The sequence below is a fragment of the Pteropus medius genome, unplaced genomic scaffold (genome assembly GCF_902729225.1).
Source record: "Pteropus medius unplaced genomic scaffold, Ma_sr-lr_union100, whole genome shotgun sequence".
In the NCBI taxonomy this organism is placed as follows: Eukaryota; Metazoa; Chordata; class Mammalia; order Chiroptera; family Pteropodidae; genus Pteropus; species Pteropus medius.
Window position 1 is genome coordinate 10,836,752 of NW_024344240.1, and position 6,906 is coordinate 10,843,657.

Below are 6,906 nucleotides of genomic sequence, written 5' to 3' on the forward strand. Positions count from 1 at the left end.
AGTTATCAAGCCATAAAAGAATAAAGGAACAGAGAGGAACTATGAAAACAGCCAGAAAACAGTTAGTAAAATGGCAGTAAGCACATACCTATTGATAATTACTTTAAATGTAAATGGACTATATCTCCAATCGAAAGACATAGAATGGCTGAATGAATAAAAATTAAAACAAGACCCATCTAGAAGATGCCAACAAGAGACTCTCTTTAGATGTAAGGACACACCAAGACTGAATGTGAAGGAATGGAAAAAATATTTCATGCAAATGGAAACAAAACAAAACAAAAAACTAGAGTAACTATACATATATTAGACGAAATAGACTTTAAAACAAAGACTGTAATAAGAGACAAAGGAGGGTGTTACATAATGATAAAGGGGTCAATCTAACAAGAAGATATAACATTTGTAAATATTTATGCACCCAACATAGGAGCACCTCTATATATTAATCAAATATAACAGACATAAAGGGAAAAAATAGAAACCGATAAAATAGTAACAGGAGCTTTTAATACCCTGCTTATATCAGTAGATAAATCATCTAGACAGAAAATCAGTAAAAAAACATTGACCTTAAATGACATGTTAGACCACGTGAAGCTAATATTTTATATATATAAAACATTTCAATCAAAAGCAACAGAATATACATTTTTCTCAAGTGGACATGGAACATTTTCCAAGGTAAAGTATATGTGAGGCCATAAAACAAGTCAATACATTTAAAAGGACTGAAATCATATTAAAGATCTTTTCCAATCACAATGATTTGAAACTATAAATTAATACCACAAAGAAAACTGGAAAATTCACAAATATGTGGAGATTAAACAACATGTTACTCAACAACCAACTAATCAAAGAAGAAATTTAAAAAGAAATAAAAAAGCATCTTGAGACAAAGATGAAAATGTATCATACAAAAATTGATAGGAGACTGATCACATCTACATTATCACGCTGGCCCAGGCCTTCAGCAACAGCAACAGCAGTTCTAAAGAGGAAAGTTCATAGTGATAAATGAGTACCTTGAAGAACTAGAAAAGTCTCAAATAAACAACCTAACTTTATACCTCAAGGAACTATAAAAAAAGACAAAGCCCAAAGTTAGTAGAGGGAAGGAAATAACAAAGGTTAGAGCAGAATTAAATAAAATAGAGGTTAAAAAGGCAATAGGAAATATCAATAAAACCAATATCTGGTTTTTGAAAAGATAAACAAATCTGACAAGACTTTTAGGTAGACTCACCAAGAAAAAAGGAGAAGACTCAAATAAAATCAGAACTGAGAAATATGTTACAACTGAATACACAAAAACACAAAGAATCATAAGAGACTGCCATGAACAATTGTACACCAACAAATTAGATAACCTATGTGTTTATTCTGACATACCTGCTTGATTATGCCATAATTGCAGTAGTTCGAAGCTGTCTGCCAAGATTAAAGAGGACCTGGTGTTCCAGCGCTTCACCAAGTTCACAATTAAAGATTTCCACAACATATTCACAGACCTGATTGAGCAGGTAAAGAAGCAGACCTCAGTAGCCTATCTGCTGGCCTCCTTCAATGACCAGAGCACCTGCAACTACCTGGTAGTTTACCAGCAGCTGCTCACTTCAGGCCACCTGCAGCATAACAGCAAGTTTTCTGAGTACTACATGAAGGGTGTGTGAACTGTCAAGGAGTTCTGCCATCAGGAGGTGGAGCCCATGTGCAAGGAGACTGATCACATCTACGTTATCACGCTGGCCCAGGCCTTCAGTGTCTCCATCCAGATGGAGGACATAGACCATGGTGAAGACAACACCACCAGTCGGCACATTTCCTCTGAGGGCTCTGAGCCAAAGGTCTACCTTCTCAGCTGGCCTGGACACTACAGTATCCTACTGTGTTAACTACAGTAATAGAGTTAACCTTGACCTGTAATGACCCTGCCTGCCCTCCCCTCTGCCAGGAGCTAGACATGTATGGAGGGTTTTTGTGGTTGTAAATGGTCATATTTCACTAGCTCCCTCTCTTTTTCTGTCATACAGCATTTCATGTTTTACTAAAGGGGATGCTGGTGGTAAAAAAAAAAAAGCAAGAATGCCAGTCAATATACAAAAATGTATATAAAATATAATAATTTTAAAGATTATTGCTATGACTAGTGCACTGTTTTTTGAGATGTGCCTTAATACATGGAAATAGGAAAATAAGTAAATATTATCCTATGCTCAGTAATTCAATTTTTTTTTTCTGAGTAAAATGTGGTCGTCTGCTAAAAACACCAATGTAAAGCCATATATCATACTTTTAATATGAGCTTTATTTAGTTTCTAACTCCTCTGAGCTATCTTATTTCATTAATTAATTATCACTTTTTCACAAATCTTGATAATGGAAAAAAATTGTATAATTTATAAGACTAGGAAATTAATAAATAAAGCTAAGAAAATATGTCATCAAAACACAGTTAATTCTAAAGTTCTTTTTTCCCTGCTCCCCTTGTATAAGTTGAACACATTTAAAGTAAACTAAAGTACCAACTGTCCTGTCTGGACAAGTCTTGCCAGTCTGTCACATATCTGCATCCCCTGATGCCGTTTGTCATTTCTCCTCTCAATTTGTAGAAGCTCTAAAAATATATTTTTTTAATTTTCTAAGAATAGTGGCATTAATATCTTGAAACAGCAACATTATTTTTAAGTGTTGGTTTCTGTACTCTTTTCTGGTAAAACTAGCTCCACACTTCCACCCAGTGGGGTATCTTCACAAAAGGATTACAGAAAAAAAGAGGAGGTAAAGAATGGAGGGAAAGAGAAAAACAATAGGATGAGGTCGGGTGGAGGACAAGAAGGACATGGTAGTAGAGGAAGACAAGGAGGAAGATGAAAGAGAAGAAAAAGAAAAAAAACTTTTCCTTTCAAATCCGGTGGTTGGAAAACTCTGGTGTCTAACATTACCTTTGATTCTAATGCCATTTTTCCAAGGATATCCACTGCTGAGTTATATGCCAGTGTCTCACCTCTGTTTAACAAAATGCACTCTTGCCATGAGCATGAAGCATAGTAATACAAATGCAGGATTAGCAATGCTAGTTCAGTCCTGCATTTAACAATATAGAAAAATGTATATTCGCAGCTCCAATTTAATATTTCTTGGAAATATGCTCAAAATGAGGCCGTACGGTGTCTTTATATTTTAAAGGCACTAATATTCAGAGGCATTATTTTAAATGGATACAGAAATATTTTATATAGGAGATATGTAACAAGAAGTAATTTGTATTATTTTCCCCATAGGAAACAATTTAAATGAATTTCCAGAACTGGTAAAACTTTATATACCCTTGACTCATTCATTCAACAAATATTTACTGAGCACCTACCAGGTGTTGGGAGCTGAGGTTTAAAAAGATGATTAAAACAATGCCCTGTCCTCACAGAGCTTCTTTTCTTATAAGGAGATAGTCAATAAGCATACAAATAAACATAGACTATAAAATCAGGTAGTGATAAGCAATTGAAGAAAATTAAATCATGTTAATGGAATATAAATAAGTTAGCCAAGAAATGTCTTTCTGAGGAAATTATATTTGAGCAAGGAATAAAATGAAATAAGAGGAACAAGATGTTGTCAAAGAGCATTTCAGAATGAGGGAATACAATGGAAAGGGGTATGAGACGGACATGTATTCAAATAACATCACAACAGTAAGTTGCACTTTTTTAAAGTAAGCATATAAGACCTGAAAATGATAAAACATTTTGAAGGTAGTCTCTGATTTCTTATAAAACATAGCTGGCCCAATTTAACCAAAAACTTTGATAACTACCTATATTCTCCTGATAGAAGTAAATGGCAAGAGTTAATTTTATTTCAATTACTTTGAGGTGGTTATAAATTTTCGAGGCCGTGTCCCTGGATATGCAAATTAATTTTTTATTTCTCTATAACTCATCTTCACCTCCATTTTGAATCAACATTTCACCATTGTTTTTTGATGAGAAAAAAACATAATATGCAATTTCAAGTCACCTAAATTATTTCAGACTGTCTCCCTCAGTGACATAAATTCAGTAGGTTTACACAACCCCGTGACATGGTGGTAAGAGGTTAGAGGTAGAAGTAGGAAATAGAATTTGTTTATTTTCTCATCTATTAAATTTTAAAATGCTGTCAGTTCTTTTGACATGCTTTGTCAATACACAGGCAATTGCTGAGGGATTTTGCCTTCTCGCTAAGTTGATAGTCACATAACCCATGTTCGTTTTCAGCTTTATACTGTTGTCATCACCATAAGATCCTTTAGGTCTTTATCATTCTCAGCCAACAAAAGAAAAGAAATGGTGCTTCTCATGACCCATGAGGGCATATGTCGACCAAATATGCAACCCAAATCTCTTTTAAAAGAACGATTAGAGGTCCTTGGAGGGAGGTTGGTCAGCAGACAGCCTGTAGCTGTCAGCCCCTTCTTAGTATGCTTCAACTGTGGTGAGCTGCCTTGCCTAAGATCACACACATTGCTGGGTGGCCCACACCCAATGACAGAGCAAAGTGGGGAATTTCAGCCAACCCAGGAAACTCTGACTGGTAATTCTTGTTCCAAAACTTCCCAAGAGATTGGCCAAGGCTGTATTATAATTAGACTTCTGCCCTATCTTGTTTTTTTCTCCCTTACCTTCAAAAATGTGAAACACCTAATAAGCATCTTGTTCCCTAAACTCTGTCTTGGCATCTGCTTTTGGAGATTCTCACTTGTAAAAGGAATTACAACAATTTAATGAGCCTACTACACACACTTTTCTGCCCAGGCATCTGATACAATTGTCCCAGTTCTATTTTCCCACACCATGGTTATCAGAGCGATGTGCCACTCTGCCACAACCACATAGAAGGTGAATCACAAGTCTACTCTAATCTCACATCTCCAAACCCAGTGAGCGTTCTGACGTTTTACCACTCAGCTTAGAACTAACCCTAGAATGGGAGGCAAGGCATTAGGGTCCTTCTCAGTGACACATCATTCTCCTTTATTGCTTTCTTCTCCAATTTTTCTTTCACCTCTGAACTGAGTCTGTAAAAATTGATTTAGCAAATTTCTCCTAGCATGTGGTCTTATGATGGCTTTTCATCTAAGTTTAAAAGTAAAATTTCATACCTTTTTTCTCTGTTCCAGGGACAACTTACCCCTGTCACCAGCACCCAATGATGGCTGAATCATGTTTAGCAGCCTAGGTTAAAGGGAAGGGACAAAGTCACAGAGTAAAAGTAAATTCAAAATAAAAGAAAACATGTTTTAAATCAGATTTTACCCCCAGTATTTAGGGGCAAGCACATGACTCACACTTGTCCAATTCAAGCCCTTCCCTTAGTTGTTTAATAACTGGAGCAGGAGGTAGAGCAAAGAGTTTATACTACCTAATGACTAAGTTGCAAGAAGCCCTGGAAACTGTTGTCATCTATACCCCTCCCTCAACCTTGTACAAAGAAAGCTCATCTGCTTGCAAAATGCAGAGACAGACCAAGATGATAGATTTAGATCAAACAAAATCATTCTGATGGCATTCAAGCCCCTCAATCAGTAACTGTGAACCCCATAATTTTCTTATTTCTGCCTTCCAGAAGCTGATCTTTGGCTCTGCTTTGGACTCTGAAAATTGTCCCAGAATTCGTCCAATATTTTTTTCCATAAGTTGGTATAACTTGGGTTTCATTTTATGCAGCTAAAATATACAGTTTACAAAAATACATTGGAACACTTGAATGCCTATTGATGACCTTTGGCCTATGAAATGCACCCACATTTTCAAATGGTTGACCCTACTTCACCACACACACACACACACACACACACACACACACACACAGATACACACACACACACACAGATACACACACACAGAGGCTTCTAGGCCAAGAAATTATCTGGTCTCTCAATCATAACTTAATCAATTTAGTATATTCACATTCTGCCAACTCAAAAAACCATTTCAGCCTCTTTATCCTGGGCCATTTGTGTCAATATCATTTGTATTTATAATATCGGCAAGATGTGTTCTATTGTCCTAGTGTTAAGGGTCATGTGTACTTTCTAAGGAGCCCAAACATTCCTGAAAAAAATGAGTTTTATAGTAATGCATTTACCAATGAGAACATCCAATGATTCCAAGACTGTCCAGTTCTTATTGGTTCTATTTTCCAGCCCTTGACATCACCCAGTTCTTTTCACATGAAGAATCCATCATTTTATTAATTCTTTATAGCGTAGTATATTCTTCAGAGTCTGTAATTCAAATTTCACTTGAAAAACTTTCTCAGCTGCTTGTGATGGTAATTGATGAACCTAAATGATCATGGCTGCAATGAAGGCCTAGAAGAACTCTAAATTTTGGCTCTTCTTTCTGTGTACATAATTCTTAAAGGAGTTCAGTCCAACAAAACACAACTATTCACTCCATGTGGATAATGAAACCTCAAGAATCACATTTGATGTGAGATATCTTTACTGGAAGTGTGAGGATATGTCACAATATGATAAATGTAACCAATTGCCACAGCTGAAACACACTGTACGATTATGTAGTTAAGTGGTGACAATGATGGTAAATGCTGTTTTTTGTGTATTTCAACTCCAAGATCAAAAATGAGGCTACAAATCTAACCTAAAACCTAAATATATCTAGCCTAAAAGCAAGAATATTTGCCTGTGCTGGGAATATTAATCTCTAAAAATAGCTTCTGCCTTATTTTTGAATAAGGAATTCACCATCATTCAGCCCACTTTGAAACTCATCTTTCTCACCTGAAAGCAACACAAACTGGTCTTGTTACCCAACTGATTTTCTAATATTCACATCATATTAACTCCTATTTGTACCCATAAACATATTTCATTATTGCTATTCTTTCATATGT

General features: G+C 35.8%; 1 pseudogene; it reads left to right on the forward strand.

Annotated features, from left to right (window-relative positions):
• The first annotated feature begins 670 nt into the window (after positions 1 to 670).
• LOC120607406 (ubiquitin thioesterase OTUB1-like) lies at positions 671 to 1,901 on the forward strand (annotated as a pseudogene).
• The last annotated feature ends 5,005 nt before the right edge of the window (positions 1,902 to 6,906 follow it).